Here is a 21,672-nt window from a genome sequence, read left to right as displayed (position 1 = left end):
TGGTCAGTGGGTTAAATTTGGTCCTGAGGACTTTAATCGTTACTTTGCTGTCAAAGATTGTTATTAGCCAAAGGTGATGGGAGCTGCAAGAATAAATAGCTTATTACTAATTTGTGTTATGGACTCAGTGCTTTCCTTCTTTTTCACCCATGTGAACTCAAATTGCTGTTAGCCTGCACGCCCCTATTTGCCATGTACCATGGCAGTTACTCCCTGGTGTCTGCCTCTCTCACAGCTGTGCCTTTCTCTGCAGCTAGCTTTCTTCCTCCTTCCCTGCTGCGGGACACCAGAGATGTCCCTATTTTACACACGAGAAGGTGGGCCTTTGCCAGAAATTCATAATCCTCTTCTCCTGCCAGTGCTTAATCTCCATTCCAACCTTTTGTAATAACCTCCTAGTTTTCTGTGTTTCCCTTGCTTATACATATATATATATAGTAAAAACCCCTACCAACTGAACGATGTAAATTACACATTTTGCAAACTGATTCTGCAGAGCTGAACAAAAATGTTATTGTTAGCTTGTCTACTGTATGTCAGGGCAAGGACAGCTGCATTTCCATGCGGTGTGCTGACCCTGACTACCATCCAAGGACATACTACTGTTAGTAAAGGCAGCACTTAATCCCTGGAAGGTCTTACCAGGTTAAGTGGAGGAATTTTCATCACCTGGAAAATTTAAATCAATGTGTGCTTTTGTTCAGCTACCAGTTAGTTGAGGAAGTGACCAGTTTACGTTATCAAGCCTGTAATTTGAAGAAGGCCAGACACGCTACGTACAGTCACCCTTCCTGGGCTGAAAAAGTCCACCTCTAAATGCATAAGAGGAATGTACATATATACTATAAAGCTGGAAAATAACTGTTCTTACCATGATTATATGCTTGTTAGATCTGTGAGTGGTAAGAAGTGTTGCTGTAATTAGTTTCAGTTTTGTTAGGAAGGTAACAAAGAACAGTTGAAAAACATTCCCTAGAGAATTAACATTTTGGAAGAAAAGTGATTTTTCTTACATTTTTTTTTCTAGTTAAAGAAATAATTAGCTAGTGCAGAAGGATGGATATTATTTTCTTATTGATGTATAGCAGTACAAATCTTTGAGCTCCAGACCTCTTGTAACACAGCTAAGGCAGAGTCTCCTACTACTACATTTTAATTTGTTCTGAATCAACATAAGTAAACATTGAATATTTCTATCCATGTCATCTTAATTAGGAAGGAAAGAAGGACCTAGATGCTTTGCTAATAAGTCAGATAAGGCGAAACTCAAAACTGTTTTCAGATTTGACAAATTTTGACAAATAATCTCTATTTTTAATTATGGATGGGATTAGGTCTGGAAGCACGAGCATAGTACAAGACAACCAACTTTCCTACTCAGCTGACTCATCTGAAACTATGGAACATGACAATTTTAGAACGGGAGCCTAAGAACATGTCATCAGCCCATTTTTCTCAGTTCTGTTTTAAGTGATCTTTGAAAAGCATAGTTAACTTCTGTTTCATGTGTTAATACCACATTAAATTGCCTTATTGCTTTGTGACGTAGAGAAACTTTGGTGTTGACTTCTCTGATTTATTTCAATTTTTTTTTTTCTTGTAAGCTTGAAAAAAGGATATTCCACTGAAGTAAGTTGATTGCAAGCAGTTTCAGTAATTGAATCCCTAGATAGATGTCTTTATGCTGGGAGGTTTTGTTCCACTATTAATGGATTTTTAATTCTGAAACAGTTTAATTTAAAACCGTTGCCATAAAACATGTTAGAATTCTCTATTTTTGTGGCAGGATTTTTTTTTTCTTTTAATTTTTTTCTTTCAAAAAAAACCCCCTTTTTAAAAGCTGAGGTTTAAGATGATATTTTTACACTAAGAAATACTGTAAAATGTGTTCTGAGACATTAGAAAGATTTCTACAGGATAGACCTGTTAAGACTATCATGCTGTCAGTCTGTTGCAGTGTTCGCCAGTACTAAAATGACTGCATTTAAATAATATTACAAGTAACTGAGGTGTTTTTTCAGTGGGAAGAAAAATCCTTTGTGACCAAAATGTAAACCAAAGACCTATCTTCCACAAAGTTCAGAAGTCTGTGGCTATCCAACTGCACAGCAGTCCTGTCATCAGAGCAGCTTACCTAAACTCAGCACCTGTTAAAGGGGGATGATGAACTTCTTGCTTCCTTTAATTGCACCCTCTATAAAACCGGTTTCATTTCACTCCCTGCTGTTCCCTGGTGTGGGGTCAGCAGGATGCAGACAGCACCCTTCTGTGCTGTGAATTGGGGTCTGGTGGGTGAGCAGTCTGCGGGGGGGCGGGCAGGAAGGGTACCGAGGTGACACCCCCCAAGCCCAGGGCACACTCGCTCCAAGGACAGGCAGCCCCCCTAAGTCAGCATTTGAGAACCAGAACAGAAGATGCTGGTGAGGGCTCCCAGCATAGGGCTCTACTCCATTGTCTGTGGAGGAAAGAGGTTTATGACTTTGATGTTTATCAAGATGAGTGCTCTATAAATTCATGCTCCCAAAAATTCATGCACTACTATCATGATTTTTGGGTGCAGAGCGCAGGAATTTAGTCGGTGGTCCTAATCCACCCAGCTAATGCATCTTAATAAAGTACTATCTGTCAGCTGAGCTACAGCAGCAACGGGTGTGTTCTGGTCAGCCTGAGTTGCAAAGCAATTTGGCTAGATAAGCATCTTCTGATACAAAAAGTTTTAAGGGTAGGACAAGCCTTACATGACTGTCTCTTGTAATTATCCATTCACACAGATCTTCTTTTTTGACATACTTTGGCAAAATTTTGAAGTGTTCCCAAGATGTAGGACAAGTGGCTGGATCGTAAGAGCATAGATATTTCAGATCCAGGTGGGTAAATATCTGAACTACCTCAGGCAAGATAAACCCAAAGTTTTGTTCCTCACAAATCAATCACAGAAATGAAAAATTATCGTTATTGTAATATGACTACATGTAAAATGGCAAACAAAATATGACAATAGGGAAGTCAGTGGCTTTGTTACATGCTCATATAATCTGGTCCTTAAAAGCTATCTCCTGGCTACATCATTGTTGCAGTGAAATTCATTGCTCTCTTTACACATCTTTGAAACTCTCATGTATCAATGGCTATGAGATCAGAGTATGATCATCTTCAAGGAAGAGTTGGTAGCCCACTCTTCGCCAAGGTTGTAGAATGACCGAATCAGGACAATACTCGTATTGTCAGGAATTTTGTCTGATTTTGTATTTGGGGGAGTAGGGGGTCGTGGTTGGTTTGGTGGTTGTTTTTTTTAAAGAGGTCATCCCTAGAGGATTCTTAGCTCTTCCTAAAGTTAATTTCCTCTGAAATCAATCCAAGTTATAGGCATTCACCATCACGCAGAATGTGTTCTTAACTTCCTATATTCAGTTAATCCTGTGATCATGCTCAAGAAGGTCCTCCACTGAAGTCAGGGCAGGTACAACAAAATGAGAATTCTGGATTTGGCTTCATTGTCCAAATTCACAGTGTCTGGGAGATGAATAAGCCAGACTGATACTTACAACGATGCATAGCCATTCTCAAACAGTTTAGCATAATACGTTATTCCAAAATCTTTTAAACATGCCAGCATTTGGACATTTATATGGTTTTTAACAAAGAACTCTCTAAATGCATTTAAAACCATTTTAAGCCTTGTATCACTAAAAAGAAGACCGGAAGAATTAAGTTGCTGTGACTTTGCATTAGTGGCCATGACAGCATACATTCAGTTCTGACATTTACTGTTATTCCCATGACACCCATAAATATTGCAGACAGCTAGCTGGCTGATCACACATTGCTTGGCTTAGCTGCTTCTATAATTTAGGGGGGATTAAGTTAGCATTTGAAAACTAGAAACTTTTTTACATTTCATATTTATTACTTTGCAATCTTCAAAAGGAAAATCACCCCCCCACCATGTCCCGATCCATCCAGTGAAAAGTTCTTCAAAGACTAATAATTCCTATTGTTGTTAGTCAGTTCTCTAATATTACAGATTAATGTGGAATATCTTTTTCTGACTCCTGTTTGTGGCCTTGCCCATATGATTTCCTTCACAATATTTTGGGATGTATCATTTAATCATTCAAGGTCATCACAGACATTTTGCCTCCTGCAGCAGTGAATCCCACAGTTTACTTACACATGTTAAATATATTTCCCAATAATTGTAAACCACACCGCTTCTTTCCTTTTCTTTCTCTCCATTCACACTGCTAAATATTACAGTAAAAGCTTGTTTTTCCTGCTGCCTGCTACCATTTCAGCTAGTCCCTTTGTCTTAAAATCTTTGTTTTAGCAAATAATTTCAAATACAACAGTAGCATTGAAGAATATAAAGATGTCATATGTTTGATTTTCCGCTGCTCATTTAAAAAATACATTATCTGTATTGTTAACTTCTGGTGGAGGGGGGGCAGAAATTGATATTGCTATTTATGTTTGCTCCTATGAAGAGGTTCTGCCTACTCAGAGCACAGTAATTGTGCTCAGTAATTGAAGTATGGGATTATTTCAGGCTAATGTGTGTTTATTTACTTCAAGTTAAATTTCATCACTGCTACTTCTATTTCCCTCTGAAATATTTCTTAATCCTCCATAATTTTACACCATCTCTGCTGAAGCACTCTTCTCCAATAGTATTACTGACTGCACTGTTTCTGTCTTCTTCCTTTCGCACATCAAATGTCTGGGACTTTTTGGTTTTATATTAGAAGTTTAATTTGTATCTAATGCAGATTTGGACCATTATATAAGATACTGAGCCAGAGTCGTGTGGCTTTTGTGATGAGCAGTCCTGTCTCACCAACCTGCAGGTTCTAGGAGTTGACAAGCATATTGATACGGGCTTGACTGCTGGTTTTCCAGAAGGCTTTTGGCAAGGTCCTTCACCAAAGGCTCTTACGGAAATTCAGACATTATAAGGAGGAAGGCAGCTGCATGGTTAAATAACTGGGTAAAAGACAGGGAACAGAAGAGAAGGGTAAACGTTCAATAAGTGGTCAGAAGGCTGTTTTTCGCCTTCACGAGCAACTTAGGAGTAGGTATCAACGACAGATGAGGTATCAGTCTTTACAAATAGTATGAAGTTATTCAGGATGCAGCAACTGTCAAGGACTGAAGAAGCTGCTAACAAAACTGAGTAACTGTTTAGATGTATTTTGCACCCAGTTATTAAATGTGTTGCTTTATTTGCCTCATCTCATAAAGACAGAGTGGGAAAAAGCTCATAGAAGAACAGCAAAGATCACGGGTATGGAGTATCTTCCATGTGAAGGAAGACTGTGCAGACCAGGACTCTTCAGCCCAGAAAAGCTCCAATATGTGACAGAGGCATATAAAACCATAAATAGCCAGAGAAGTTTATTGTTTATTTTCTTTCCCTGTGGGACAATTAGGGTTCAGCCAATGAAGCTCGCAGGAGGCAAGTTCACACTGAACAAAACAGGGTGAATCTTTATACAATATGTAGTTAAACTGGTGGAAAGCCTTGCTGTAGGATGCTATGAATGATAGCATTTACACGATCTCAAGAGGACACTGTGTAAAAGCCTGGACAGGAAATTCTGTTGAGCTATTAAATGCAAAGATTTTCCTGAATCCCTCTGGAGAGGTCCATAAGCTGCACATTCTTGGAAGAGTGCATACCAGGAGGTGTCACTGGAGGCTTTGCATCCCCAGGCACCTGCTGGTGGCCACGACTGGCGACAGGACACAGGGTTAGACACGGTGCAGCCATTTCTTATGGTCTGCTCCCCTCAGGACACTTGGAACAGCTTCTCTTCTTAAGCGACAGCAGATGTTGTGCCTAACTGATGATATCCCAGTCAGCAAAGTTACAAAAAGACCCGTCAGCTGTATATTGAGGCCAAGAAAGTTCAGGCTGAGACACAGGTTTTAAACACGTAAGGTCATTTCTGTTTGGAAGCCTTAGTCCAGCCGCAGCACGCTCCTGCTCACTGAAAGCTTTGGAAGCAGCTAAGATTTCCCTGTGGCTGCTGAGCTCAGCAGAACGGGAACGGTTTGCTCCTGCGGACTGTCCTTTCTTTTGCTAGCTGCGTGCTTCCCAAATCCCTCCCTGCTAATGAGGGCCACAGAGAGGCCACCAGGACCCTTCTAGTTGTGAAGGAGAAGTTGAGTAATTGCTAGCTGCATGTGCCCCTCTCTCCGTACCCTTCCCAGCAGGTGCGCTGGCTCTTCCCTTGCTACGCAGCCCCTCCTCGCTTCCCCAGTTGCTGCATTGCTGCCCCTACCAGACCTTGGGAGCTCTCCTGATGTTGTAAACTGAAGGAGGGTGGCTATCCTCATTTCCCACTCTTGCTATTAATCCTACTCCTCTGTCCTTGTCGAGATACTATTTCCACCTTCGCCCTGCTGATCTCCCACCTTCCAGGGCCGATGTCGCCCATGCAGCCGCCCCTGCCAGGCACCACTGCCTGCACCTGCCTGTGGCTCCTGCTGCTCTCCGCAGACCTCACCTTGCCCCCTGCGGAACAGTGGGGCTTGCTGGGCTTCTTTGCCTCTGCTCTGTTTTCTTCTGCCTGAGCTCTAACTGGGGAATTGTTCCTTGCTTTGTGCTTAAGGTTAAGAAGCTGAACTAGTTCTCCAGGTGTTCCTTATTGAAAATGTCCCAAACCCAAAAGTAGTTAAGTATTTATATGCCCCTTGTTACTCCTGAAAGCAAAAGGAAAACACACTTTCCCTACCATTGTCCCTGTTTGACATTTGCCATAGCAAAATTTACAGAGGACTTTGGTGTATGGCCCATTTGTGCATCGTATTTTTAATTTGGAAACCACAAAAAACCCAAAGTCTCATTGCCATGAAAAAGTAATGCTCAAATCTGTAAGAATATAAACCATACCTTATAAAACAAGCTCTGCTTTTCTCTCACAGCTCCCATCTCAGGTTGCTTTCACTTGGTCCTTAGTGATAAAACGGCACCATAAACTTGTTTTATGTCCTGCTCTGTAGTAAAGCACAGTGCAGTAGGTGGCAGACACAAGAAATTTATATTCTTAGTCACTTCACTGTGAAAGGTATTAATGACAAATGAGAGCAGTAGCCTCAACATGTCAAATTTATAAACAGCAGAGAAAATGGAGATGGACCAAAGTAAAGGTATGAAGAAAAGTTCAGTCTTTACCAGCCCCTGAAGACTGATGGTGTGATTTGCCTCTGAGTGGTGGAAGGGAGTCAGAGAGGGTCTTAGACTTCCTCTTGTGCTATCCTCCTGCAGATGGCTGGGCTCGGGGCTGGTGGGTGTGCACGTGTTCTTCGCAGAACTCTGCAAGGGAATGCTGAGATGTGGTGCTAGAAAACATGAAGCTCGGTGCTCGGCAAATGCTGTGTCTGCAGCTCACTGCTTGCAGGTCCCGATGCAGACGGAAGTGGCAGGGTGAATGATGCATCTGGTACTGCAGCTGTGACTAGCTGTGGCTTTGGAAAGAGCAGAAAACTAGTCATGCAGTAAGTGTGCCTGAAGCTTTGATCTCCCTATAAAATTATCACTTTTCTCCACTATTGAAAGAGACGTACCACATATGCATTAAGCCAAATGGAAGAGAGCATTAGTTTTTGGACTGTCACCGTCTTTAAGCACCAGCAAGAAAATAGGAGTGTGTTTTCCTGCTTCAGATATTACAGATTCTGTGGGACGTTGACATTTTCTTACAAGCTGTCTGTGAACTTACTCAAGAGAAGGGCAAGCTAATGAGGCAAACATTGTTTGCCTTAAGTGTCTGTTTCTCCTGTGTGTCCGGGGGCTGTGACACAGTCCTGCAGACCAAAATGCAACCCCCAACAAACACTAACGATAAAAAAGGAAAGTATACAGAAAAATCCCTTACCGTCTCGGAGATTTGCTTTTCCTTGCTCTTTCTTCTTACTTCCTCAGCGTTTTCCACATGAAATCCCGTGGCTTGACTGTCACACCATGGAAAAACAAGCAGGGCCAGTCTTTCACGTTCCTGCACTCAGCATGGTCCCCACAGCTATTTTGATGAGAATCGTGGGTGGGCGGGAGGGGTGGGCTGAGCCTGGGTGGCCGCTCTGGCTTCCAGATGAAGCTGGATCTCCCTGGTACAAGAGGCAGTCGGCGGCTGCAGAGCCTGGACAACTGACAGACCACCCTGAGCCCCCTAACCAGAGAGCTCCAGCCATGGGAGGGATAATAACAGACACCCAGTTGCCTCCCTCTGGAAAACTAAAGGAAGAGGAAAGGCTAGCGCAAAGTTTCTGGAGGTCATAATCCAAGAGCTCTGGGGCATCCTGCTGTCAGTGGGAAGAATTAGTGGCTGCAGAAAAAAGGGATCAATGCAGAGGTCAAGAGTAATGTGGAGAGCTACACACACAGAGCGGAGAGGAGGGAGGGCAGACAGCCTGGAACGTGCCTGGGTCATAGATGAGCATGAACCAGGTTTTGGTTCGGCCTTGTGGACATCAAGAAAATGATGTGGCCCTGTTGTATCCTGCATTGGCACAGCGTGTTGTCGGTTTTGTGCGTTGCCTGTGCTGCACCTCTCTGGCCCTGGCTGAGTTAGTGCACAGGCAGAGACCCCCTCTCCTGTCTGGCACGCCACATCCAGCACAGCCCCGACACAGCCTGCCTGCTTCTGGTTCTGCAGAAGCCCGTCTCTTGCCTGTGTGAGACCCTCTTGGGAAAGCTGGCCACCAGAAAAGGCCGTTTCCCAACCTGGGGAAGAAGCTGATAGAGCAGGGCCCTGCAGGTAACTTCAGTCAGCTTTGCATAGTCCTACTCAGCTTCTCCTCCAGCCCAGGGTGAGGATGCACAGCAAGGTAAAGAGAGAGAACACAGAGCTCAGAACAGATAGGATGGGCTACCTATGTAGCTGTTTGTGCCTTAATGGCATTTGCCACCGTGCAGGTGGCTGGAGAACCCAGATAGTGTGTAAGGCACCTTCTGACCTTCTTTAGTGCTGTGCGTGTCAGCTCAGCCACATGCACACAGTCATGCTTGCAGAAGGGGCAGGTTGACATCCAACACAGACGTACTGTGTAGTATCATTCTGTGCAAAGCCCAGGGTGTGCATGGATGAAATACTGGTATTTCGCCATTCTGGTATGTATCTTAGTGACATAGTTCTGCACAGTTGCAAACAGAATTATAAAACAGGTTTCTTTCTACCTTTTTTTTTTTTTTTCCCTAAAGGTGTGGAGAAAGAAGTACAAAAAGATCAGGATGCTAACAGGCCTGTTGTCTCACCCCCTAAGAGATCAGCGGTAACAGCCACCAGGCTCCATTCACCAGGTAATTATGAACCAAAACCCACTGCTCAGGGAAGATTTAAACTTGTTGACTTTGCATCTCTTGTCAACACACTAAAGGGAGACCTGCTATTAAGTGAAGACTGATTGTGTCCAAGGTTCATTAAGCTGGCTCTGAGTACAGCAGGCTTTATCATACCAACGCATGAGCTGAACAGACTTTTGTTTTCTTTGTTACAACCACGAAGTCATCTCTCCGTCAAAACAAAGAGTTGTTGCTATTACATCTTTAAGGTCACAGGAACATTTAGGTTTATCATTACAATTTTCTTATGTAACAAGAGAACAGATAGGTATAGTGAAATAAAAGACACCTCAGCTACCTGGAATGAGAGTATATTGTATATTGCCTGGGATCTACTCTCACTGTTTGCAGAGGCGCTGAATTTCCTGGGCTGTTTCCGTGCATGACTGGAAAAGGGGTTATCTATAGAATTAACCTTCGGAGTGCTATTGGGGCATTGTCAGCTTAGCCCTCAACATTGCGTACAAACACATGGGTTTAGCATTTCTGAAGAATACCTTTGCTTATTTACTAAGATGAAGGGAATTTATTTCTATTTATGTTTCCTACGTGTACATCAACAGATGTATAAGGTACCTAAAGGCTTTTCTAAGGCTGGCCTTTGGCTGATAACGCTTCTGAAATGCGTGGGCATGGTCCCAATGATTTCTTTGTGCTTGCAGTTTATCTCCTGTTCTGTTGCCTCAGTTTTTAGACTCTACTTAAATACTTCAAATGCCATCTCTACAGCTATATGATGCTTTGAGTTGTTATTATGGGGAGCAGAACCCCATGTTTCTTCATTTGATGGTAAAGTAAAAAAAATGTAGAACAGCTCTTTGGCTTCTAGAACATTCATCAAGAGTCTCTTCATGTTTACTAAACTCAAACTCTTCTTCCTCCTTCACACCCAACAAAATCCAGAAAATGGGAGGTTAAATTTAATCTTCCCAGCACCAACAGGATTCAGAATTCTTCTCCTCACAAAGCTACTAGGGTAAAACATGAACTTACCACTGTCTTCTGAACCATACAATTTTTAGGCTGTTAACTGGTGAGATCACCAAGAGAGATCCAAAGAAAAATGTGTTGTGCAGAGTGCCTGACCAGCAGCTCACCAGCATTTATAACGGTGGGACTCCAGTTTAAGCACCAGAACTGATTGTGGTGGTAGCAGCATGTTACAGAACAGCTGATTTGCTTCCACTAGAACTGGAAAGCAAAATGAAACAGAGGTATTTCTGTTGTCCTAAGGAGGCCTGCGTTTCCACAGGTCACTTAATGGTTTTCAAGGCTGAAATTTTTGGCATATCCAATTCGTAAGTCCTCAAATGTTGCTTCATTGTCATGAGAGGTTGAGTAAGTGCCCTCTCTCCCACTGCACAGACTGATTTAGGATTTCTTAAGCTTGGTTGTCTGAAATTATGGCAACCTAAAATTGTTTATCACTGTAAGGATCAAATAGGATGGTAAACCTCATCTTTATTTTTGAGAGTAGCCTTTAGCATTCTATGAAATGACAACAGCAATAACAGAAATAACAAACAGACAATGTTTTCACCTATTTAACAATTCCAAAACACAGTCAAAGCAGCCATTAAACAGGACAAGGCATAAGGGTAGCTGGGGCTAAGGGGCAGTAGCACAGCCTTTCCTCCATCAGGATCACAAACTTGTGAGGCATTTACTCTTTGTGATAGGAGAGCACGTGTCCTCCAGGTAACTGCCACACCTACATGTGGCCATGAAACAGGCTGTAAAACTTGGAGTGCTGTCTCTAGGTTGTGTTCCCTCTGTTACTGGCCTCCTCACATGCAGTTCTTTTAAATCAGTGCTGGTCTTTGACTGTCATGCAAATTTTTTTTAGCCTTGAATCTGATCTTTAGACTTTTGGTCAGTCCTCCTGCAGACTTGCAAGGAGTTTTGAGATGCAGAGTCTCATAGCGATATCTATTTTATCTATTGATGCAATCCCATTCCTGAAATATGTGTATAGGAACAGGTGTACATAGATGCAGGTGCTCTGTATCCACTCCATTTTAGGATGGTGCTGTCTGTTTCTGACATCTGTCACTCTACAGATTGCTTGTTATCAGTCCTCTGAAAGTAATTCTCTCACTTCCCTTATGAAAATGTCCAAAATTGGACAGTTAAAAGGCAAACGAATTGCATTCCCCATCTAAATCCTCATGGACTGTGTTAATTGTGAGTATATACTTGTCATGTCTCCTAGTTCAAACACAAGTAGATAAAAAAGACCTGGGAGTTTTGAAGTGGATCAAAGGGGTTTGGTGATTATTTCAGCATACACGAGGTCTCCCCCCTGGTCCCACCATCAGCAAAAAGGACATTCAGGATCAGGGCCAGCATCATTAATACATACCCTGTTTTGTGCAGAGCAACAGAAGGGAGACACGAATGGCAGAGTAAGCTTAGTAAGCTCTTTTCAGACCCAAATGAACTGAGAAATTCAGATTCATCCCTGAGGAGAATAGCACAATTTCATTTACAAGGACAGCTTATAATACTGATGAGGACAACACAGAGATGTGTGCTTCAGGTGTTCCAGTGAACAGGAAAGCTAGAAAGACAAAGCAACCTGATGGGATTCTGTTTTCATTAAAACTGGACTGATTTTAAGAGCTTCCCTTTACACTTCTCCCTATGCCTTTTGTTGTAACATCACCATGCTGCCTCAACAACCCAAGATTTTTATACTAGAAAGTCAGGTATTTGTGGCCGTTGCTCCTATGAATCTCTTATTTTGTGATAGTACCTACTGCCTACTGCCCAGCTGAGAGCCCCTTTACATGAATGGAAGAATCTGTAAGATAATAGCATTCCTGAACAAAAAGGTGTACAGGCTTTAACTGTCATGAAAATGGATAGAGGGCAATGGCTGTGCTGGCTGAACTCTCTTAATGACTCTCTTTTCCTTTTTACCTTTTTGCTCTTTAATAACTCTGTTGGGTCCCGCTGCTTGTGGCGTTTTTAGTTCTTGTTTCTGAATAAATATTAAGACCCCTCTATCAGCTCCAGGTTCCCAATATCTTATTCCCCAGGTTTGTCCTAATAGCCATCCGTGGTCATTAGGCTGCAGGATTTCTAGTACATAACGTGCTTACAGCTGCCAAGATGGGGGTCCTCTGTGTGTCTATCCCAGCTAGGAGCTGGTGGATTGCATCCTCTGGGTCCCCATGTTATATTTAAGAATCTATTTTTAATGGCTACGTCCCAGTTTGAAGCTATGGTTTCACATCCCCAATATGCACAGTAATAGTGATTAGGGAAATTGCAATAGCTTTTCCCTGGATTTGAACTGGGGCAGAGATAAAAAGGTTTTATTGTTCTTTCTCGTCGACCGGGTAGGTCTAGTTCATAAAAGACTAAATCTTCCAATTTAACTTGGAATTTTGGGGATCAAATATATCGTTATACCGAACTTCTATTGAATCTTCCCATCAACCTAAGGTCCAATTGAAGGGTAATGCTCTTTTTTTTTTTTTTTTTAAAGTCATGGTAACCAATACCATTAATAGGATACTAGCTTTCATTTCCCCACTGTTCAGTACCTCTCTGCCTTCCTCGTCCACTCTTTTGCAGAGAACAACGGGATATCAATATCTTCTTGGCAGCAGCAGGTAGTCTTCAGGGGAATTTTGCTGTTATCCTGTCAATAATTTCCAAGGTCTAAAGAGTTAGTTATCTCTTAAATATATTTCCACCTGTTTGGTTGCTGTGTCCGTTTCCAGGCGAATCTTATAGTACAGTCTTAAAACTCTGCACCAGTCTGTTTCATGTACTTCCCAAAGTTCAGGTACTGACAGTTCCCATCCACAAAATAATTTACGAATTTCCACTTGATCCTCTGGTCCCCTGGTACGTATCGAATCATTGTGACATTTCATACAGTAAGGTTGTCTCTTAAATGAAACACAGGACCAATCCCTATCACAATTTAGACATTGGCAAACAACCCAACATGAATGTCCGGAAGTGGGGTGTTTTAAGCAGGGTATTCCCCGGAGATCTCCTATTCTGGGTGATTCGGGTATCTCCGTCTCTGTGTTGTTTTGCGGTCAGCCAGCAATGGTGAGACAGATAGCGATGTCCCAATAACGTCCTTCACACCGCCCCGTGGCTCAACATTGCTGCTCCGTGGGTGGCATAGGTAGAGATAGAGAAAAGATTCTGCCAACTATACAAAGGAGGTTAACAATCTTTATCTAAGCATTAAACCCATTTACCATTATCAATAAACAGTAACAGGCAATAACTACAAATGACTAACAGGAACTACAAATCCCTAACAAACGTTAGCTAACAACTCAAAACTCAAACATGTCATAAGCTAATTTCAAAACATTATCATAACAGGATTACATAACAAAACACAATACAACATTTCTTAGCATATATAAGGTTTGTTTGTGGGGGTTAAGAATCAAGAGCCAAGAGGTGGGCATTTAAAGGGGTAAATTTTCATGCCCCTTTAAGGTTAGGCTGCGCATGCGTTTTCATTGTGCAGTTTTGGTCAGGGCATTAGCCTGAATCTTGACCAGGAGGGTCACGGACCAATTTGTTTGTCTCGCCACAAACAATCCTTATCATTTTGGAAAAGATGGGAGCAGGAGACGACACACTCTGTACGGTTTTGCTGTTCAGCCTTTGCCTCATCGTGACTACAGTAACCATCAGCATGTGCTTTTGTGAGTGTTTTTGGTCACGCCGGTACAGAAGAGTGGGATCTCTTCCTCGCAATCCGCCCCGAGTAGTGGAACCCATGGGATACCAAAGCAGAGTGCGAGAGACTGTTACATAAACAAAAGAAAACTGTTGATCTCCAGCAGTTACCATGTGACTTGTTATTTGTTTCTGTTCATTTTCGTTACCTCGTGAAGAAAAATACCAAGGACCAGACAGACTATCGTGGAGGGAACAGATGGAGTTACCACCCCGACATTATTCAGGACCGTGCTGGACTCACGAGTGAAGAAGCCTGTTTTCCACCTCACATGAGACTTTGCTGGACTGTCATTCTGTTATTCAACTTCTAGTTCATGTTTGTTAAGAAATTGTTATTTGTTGTTTACTGGTTGTCAAATGATTCATTGAATTTACTTTACATCTAACACACGGTTTTCAAAATAAATCAAAAGGGTTGGGTAATACATATAATAACCTACAAAAACAAAACCTAAAACCAACACTGATAACTATACATTCCAGTTAAGTAATAAATGAACTATAAATACTATAGTTTCTTTAAACATTCTTTTTTTTTTTTAATACATATGCGTCACTATCATGGCTAGACTATAGGGATTTCGCATGTGCGGTCTTTCCAGATTGTTCCAGTACATTCTGTGGGGTTTAAAATTGCGCATGCGCATGTTCAAAGGCATACACGATAAAAGATGGCTGCTGGGTGTCCAGATGAAGTCCTGGACCCATTTCCCGAGCTTACCACTCCGGTAAGTTTGTTAATGGTAACATTTATGGCACTATGGCCAAATGACAGGTCCTTGCTTTCAGTGCAATGTTTTCTCACCATCAGACCGCCACGTCACCTGCCAGGGAGGAAGGCTCTGGATGGTCTAACCTGTATGGTTCATTATAAAGGGGAATCAAACCCCCCCTTTTTTTTTTTTTTTTCTCGTTGGTTAGGCAGAGGGTGAGTTTTTCTGCTGTCACACATCAAGAACTTATGGTGGAGGTGGAAAAGTATAAAAGACGTTACCACATCCTCGTCTGTGCGTTCCTGATGGTTGTTTTCTTTGGTATTCTACTTGTATTCTTCATCAGCCTACATTGTTGTATGAATTGTTAATAGTTAATTATTCCCAGATTCCTGTTTGCTATTAAATTGTTATTGTGTTAACTATCTAATCTGTATTGTCGACTGTACATTTCGGCGTACTACTCGAATTTGTTTAACGCCATTGGGTGAAATCATAGTAGCAAATTGCATGTTAGTTATAACGTGTTGAATTAATCTTATAAAACATGGAACAGCACATGGCAAAAACAATAAGGTGGCTAATCCACATAACAAATAAAATAGGATTCGTTTTACCCAGGGGCTCCCGAGAAGCCAGGAAAACAAGTCAATATTCCAGTCTTTCCAAGTTCGGACGGGAACATGGGCTAACCTCCCTGTCTCTGATGTGATTTGTTTAACTCCCTCACCATTGCCATCAATTTTCAAATAACAATTGGAAACATTTCATTTACCACAAACACTTCCTTCTTCGGCTAGCAGGTAATCGAGAATCATTAGAATAGTTTGGCTCCTGATCTGTACTTACAGTTTGGATTTTACCATCTGGTATTAAGGATAATTCCTCCTTTCCTACCTCCTCTGCTGCTGCAGAGTTTCACCTGCACATCCCATAACAAGTCACTGTCATGGTAAAACACACAGATTTACATTAGTAGAACTACTACAGAGTGTATTTTATTTCAGTTTTTCTGCCAATATTCCCCATAGCCTTGCTGAGCAAGGGATATTGTTTTACCTGAACTAGGCAGGCCTTCCCCTTATCATTTTTACTGTAACAGGTAAAGCATTTTTTCCTTACCTGGAATTTATTTCCAGATATACCTGGTTAAAGATTTCTTTTCCACTTAAAGATTTTGGTGAATTTGGCAGTCTTACTTGTTTTCTTAGTTTGTACTTTAAAGGTTTCAGGATGTTTTCCTGGTGGCCAGCAGCTCCCACAACTGTAACAAATTCTTTTCACTGAAGTTTAACACCAAATAAGTTGGTTTTGTATTCACTAAAAATTCCACCTCATTTTTCCTAGTCCCTAGTTCACCAGAACCCCTTGTTGGTTCTTTAGCTCAGGGCCCTCTCGCTTCCAGTGTCCACTTTCCCTACAATATGCTCATTCGCTTCTGCCTGATATTCCTCCTCGGTCTCTGCTTCATCTCCTCTACCAGTTTAGCACGACCCAGCTCTTCTTCTCTCACCTTCTGTACACGTCCCCTGTTCCTTCTATCAACTTTTCTACATCACGATTACCTTAGTAAAAATCAACTCAAACCTTTATCCAGGCCTATTCACAACCAACTTTCCAACATCTAAATTTCCCCATCCGAGATTCACCTTCACTCTCCTCAGACCCGCTGCCTGCCCTAGAGGGGCCGTTACCGGTCCCGTTGTGCTGCAAATGCTGCAGCAATCGGGGTGACATTGTCAGGTCCTTCTGCTCAAGTGTCAGCAACAGCAACCCCCTCCTCCCCACCATCAGAAGGGTTCGGGGCAGGAGATGCTCTTCCTGCTCTGCAGGTTACACAAGCCTGCCTCTGCTACAGCACTTCTGTTTTGACTCTTTCTGACCCTGAATGCAAATCTGCTCCTTGTTGCTTTAAGTCTGCGTTCTTACATACCACGCCTTCGCAGGCAAACAGCAAACACCCTGCCATGCGTCCCGCAGGGCTCAGCCGCACCTTCGAGGGGCGACGGGGCTTTGTACAAACTCACCCCGATACTTTAACACTTTCACAGGGTCTAGATAGCGGCGGGAGGGGAGGGAGGGAGGTGGTAAGGGCTGCTGCGGGGGGGGGGGGCAGGGGGGGGCGGTGGAGGTATATACGCAGGGGGAGAGGTAGGGATCTCATCCTCACTTCTATTCTTCTTCTTTTCCCCCCTTTGTTTTCTTTTAACGGGAACAAAAGGGCCCTAGTTTCAGACCCTGCCCATAAGGAAGCATACTCACTTTCCTCCGGGCAAAAGGGGTCTTTTGAATTCACATATCTATTCAAAGCCTGGCATATCCAGTCTTCAGATGGCCCGAAGACTGGTCGGTAGAGGTGGTCGCCCCTGATTTGTTTCCCACCCCAAACTTCCATACAGTAGTGTATCAATCTTACTTTACTCTTACCCTGCCTAGAAGGGTACGCATCCCAAAATTTTACCATGAGTCCTAGCGGACTCTCCGGTGGTATCTGTGGGAGCCTAATCTGGACCCCAGAACCACCCATGGGATCAGAGGGCTTGCTTTTCCTCTGTCCCATCTTCCGAGGCGCCTTCTTTCACTCGCGCAGTCGCTTCCCCTGGTTCGTGGCGCAGCCCCTCGCGGGGTCTGGAAACCGCACTACTGAGGGTCCGCACTCACTTCGCCCTCCCTGGGCGTTGCACACAAGCACGCTTCAGGATACCCAACCCCAACCGAATGGTTAACCGGCCTATACTCACGCGTCCTGCGTCTTCATTCGGGCTTCGTGCACAGAGGTTATGGGGTAACCGGTTTTATTTGCTTACTGTCACATTTGAGGTTCGTCGGTAAAGGGTTTGGCGTAGAAGCACCCTGACAAGGGCCGCTTATCCAGCGGGGCGCCTCCCCTGCCACGGACCTCAGGCCAGACTGCCCTTATCCGAGTCCCGGCACCAAAATTGTTAGAGTTTACCTGTCCAATGAAATGACAGAGACTGGCCAATTAGAAAATGTGATTTATTAAAGCAAGCGACAAGTAAGCAAAACAGCGCTGGGCGGCCGGGGAGTCTCCTGCTCCACCAGCGGCGCGCAAATTCAAGCAAGCTGAGCAGCTCTTTTTATCTTCCCCGAGGTCGCTTCTGACACCTTCAGTAGCCCCTCTGCTGCTTCTGTTATCGTGGTTTCTCGTCAGACAGGACGTTCCCATGTTTGGTGCAGCAAGATAACATTGTGGACATGTCTCTTCTTGTTAAACAGTAAGTTCTTAAGGCCACCACGATGGGTTCCTTCCTCTTGCTTACCTTGGTTGATCAGCAAATTACCTTTAGTTACTTATTACAGTACCAGCCCAGGAGAGAGGGGAGGCTGCTGCAGCCCCCCCCGGCTCCGGCCAAGGAAGTGTGTTCCAGTGGGCACACGCGTGCCGAGCGGGCATGCCCGCCACACACACGTGTGCATGCAGGTAGGGTCAGCGCTGGGTTATGCGGTGTACACACCCGCACAGGCAGGCAGAGGCAGCCCCCAGCCCCTGGTGCCTGTAAGCCCGCCGCAGGGGGCTGCGCTTTTCCAGCGCCGGGTGGGCACCGGGGCCCGGGGGGCAGCGATCTCGCTCGGGCTCTCGGCAGCGGAGCTCGGCAGCAGCCCGGGCTGCGAGAGGGGGGCGGCTCGGGGGGCGCGGGGCCACCCGGGGCGGGGGGACACCCCTCCCGGCCGGCGGGCGGTCCGGCACCGGTGCCGCGGGCTGGAGCGACCCCGCCCGCCCCTCCGTCGGGGCCAGCCGGCGGCTGGAAGCCGGTGGCCGCCCCCCGCCCCCCCGCGCCGCGGTGCGCTCGCTGCGGGGTGCGCCGGCGGGGCCGCTGTGCCCGGGCCGCAGAGCCCGCACGGCAGCCGGGGAGGGCTCCGCCGTCCCCCCCCGCCCTGCCCGGGGGCGGCTGCGGGAGCGGCGCGGGCGAGCCGGGGGAGCTGCGGGTGACGGGCGCCCCCCGAGCGGCTGCGGAGGACGGGCACGACCGCGGCAGAGGCCGCGAGTGCGGCGTGAAGGTGCCGGTCAGCCGGAGCCGCCTCCCGCGGGGGGCCCGGGCTCGCTGCCGGGTCTCCGCGCGGTCGGGGCTGTCGCTGCCGAGGTTCGAGACGTTTCGCCGCCGCCCCTCGCCCCGACACGCTCCTGCGACGGCGGCGCTGGCCGTGCCCGGCTCGGGGCAGGCGTTGGCCAGCCGGAGAGCGGACCCCTTCTCCGGGAGAGGCCGGAGCGAGGCGGCGAGCGCCGGGGAGCGCGCAGGGAAGGGAGCGGGCAGCCCTGCGCAGGGGGCGAACCCGGGGGCTGCGCCGCGGCTCCGCACTCGCGGCTCCGCCTCAGCCGCCGGCAGCCCCCGCAGAGCCGCCCCCGGCCCCGCACCGCGCCGCGCCGCGCCGCAGGCAGCCCCCGGCGCCCCGGGAAGCGTTGCGGACCGACGGCTTGCACGTAGGGGGTCAGCAGAAGGCAGCTCTGCGCCTTAAGTGGCGACGTAGAGAAAAGATGTGAGGGTCTGCAGCGAAGCACAGCAGAGGGTCCGGAGGACGGGCGTGTCGCAGGCGCTTGGCAGCACACGGCCTCGGGAGGGGGAACAGACGCCATGGGGCAAGCTGGGGCACAAGGTAAGCTCAAGGAGAACCAGTTGGTTAATGGGACCAAACAGAAATTACTTGAACTGTGCATGAACACTTGAGTGAAAGTAAAGACCGCTGTGCCTTTAAATGGGGACGAGGCTCGTAAGACCCAGTGAGGGTTAAGTGTGACTAAAGGTAAACGGTTTTTCCAGGGGTATAAAGTATTTTCCTGTCGCGAAGAGCTGTGCTAGCTTTGTGGGTTTGCCCCCCAGCTCCCGTCCCCGCAGACACGCGTAGCTGGTCCCTCGGCCGTGCGGGTGCTCGATCCGTTGCGCGGCGGGCGATGGGATCCGGCCGTTGGACGGCAGCATCAGGTCCCGAGGAGACGGTCGCTGCCGGCCTCGGCGCTCGGAGGGGCTGCGCGACGTCCCGGTGCGACATGTCCCTTCCCGGGGCTCGCCCCCCGTCTGGGTGCGAGGGGGGTGGCGGCCCGGCGAGTGGCGGGCCTGCCGGGGTGGGAGATGCGGCTCCAGGTGCTTTGGCCGCCGGCCCGGACGGTGCTTTCGCCTCTCGTTACGCGTTCGGGGGAGGCAGGAGGGTCGCCGTTACCGTCAGCGAGCCCGTGCTGCCGCCGCTGCCCGGCGCCGGGGCTGTGTGGCATCCCGGGGTGGCGGGGAGCGGAGCGATGCGCCTCGTCCTTGCAGGGTGCTGAGCTGCCCTTCCCCGGGGCCAGGGCTCGCTGCCGCTTCCAGCTGCACAGGATTTGGTCCCGCAGCCTCAGGGTGAGGGCTGGATTTTCGCGAAACGAGGAGGAGCTGCTGGCACCTTCTGTACTGGCGGGCGGCTTGATTTCTTGCTGTGCTTTTCGTACATTTTTAATAGCCCGGTGGAGTACAAATTGTAAAGGAAACTTCATACGCAGAGTTTTAGAGTTTGAAGAGAGATTATTCACGCTCCAGCTGTCGTGAGGTTTCACCTCTCCTTCCTGGCAGGACTGATCTTCCAGTTAGAAGTGAAACAAGGTCAAACGGTTAAAAAAAAAGGTTTCCTTCTGTCAGGGCGAATCTAAATCAATCAAATTCCCGGGCACCAAAGTGTGTTGTGTAACAAATGTGAGTGCAAAGGTAAGCACGTAGCTACAGGTAGCAGAAGAGCATGTGCGAGAGAAGTTGTGGGTCTTCTCTCTAAGTTCTAACACCTTGCTCTTTGCGCTGTTCTTCTGCAAATTTGCCTGGATTTTAAGCATGGACAGAAGAGGGAGAGAACGAACATATGCATTTGATTTACTTAATAGAAAATATCTTGGCAGAAACACATGCTTGTGCTGTGTATTCTGTTAGAGTTTGGCTTTTTAAAATACTCGTATGTTCTGTCTAATGAAAAGCTGGTAGTATCTCCCATTCACCTAAGAATATATGTTCAAACATAGCTTGAGGTATGCTGCTAATCACGTTAAGAAAAATGTATAGCTTAATATCAAACTAGCTAAAGTGCAGTCACTGGGGAATATCTCAGGTGCTTGTAAGCTTTAATTTAAAGAGTGCTATGAGGCTGGATTACCCGATAACCAGTACAATTGAAACAGCAATATAGCCCCTCTTTTTTGAAGGAAGACTGTAGGTCATTTTGAACAGCATAGAATCATAGAATCATTTAGGTTGGAAAAGTCCTTTAAGATCATTGAGTCCAGCCATTAACCTAACACTGCCAAGTCCATCACTAAACTGTGTCCCTGAGCACCACATCTACACATCTTTGAAATGCCTCCAGGGATGGTGAGGCCACCCTGAAACTTCCCTGGGCAGCTGGTTCCAGTCCTTGACAACCCTTTCAATGAAGAATTTTTTCCTAATGTCCACTCTAAACCTCCCCTGGGGCAACCTGAGGCCATTTCCTCTTGTCCTATCCCTTGTATCCTTGTTGGATCTGGTAGAAATGATCCCTAAATGGCAGTGTGTGAAGGATTAATTTAAATTCCAGATTCTGGTTGCCTGGCATTAGCAAAAATAAAGCTCTTGTGTTATTTCTCTTAACAGTTAAAAATTAGATGCAGGAAAAATAAAGAGAAACACTAAGTACTGAATTCCGCCCCCCCCCCCCCCCCCCCCCCCCCCGTCCCCCATTTACATTTTGGTAAGACAGAACTAATTTGCTCTCCTATCTGCTGTGCATCCTGGTGCTGAGCTAATCTTTTCTATGCCCTAGATTGTTATTAGCCTTGCTTGCTTATTACTGAAAGATTTACTTTCTAGGACTCCTTTTAATTCCATTTGCTCCTACACTGCCTTTCGTCTTAAATGTTATTTTTTTGTGGTGTCCTTTGAAAGA

Source organism: Falco biarmicus, chromosome 16 (genome assembly GCF_023638135.1).
Source record: "Falco biarmicus isolate bFalBia1 chromosome 16, bFalBia1.pri, whole genome shotgun sequence".
NCBI classification, from domain to species: Eukaryota; Metazoa; Chordata; class Aves; order Falconiformes; family Falconidae; genus Falco; species Falco biarmicus.
The sequence above is the reverse complement of the archived record's forward strand: the minus strand, read 5'-3'. Positions refer to the sequence as shown.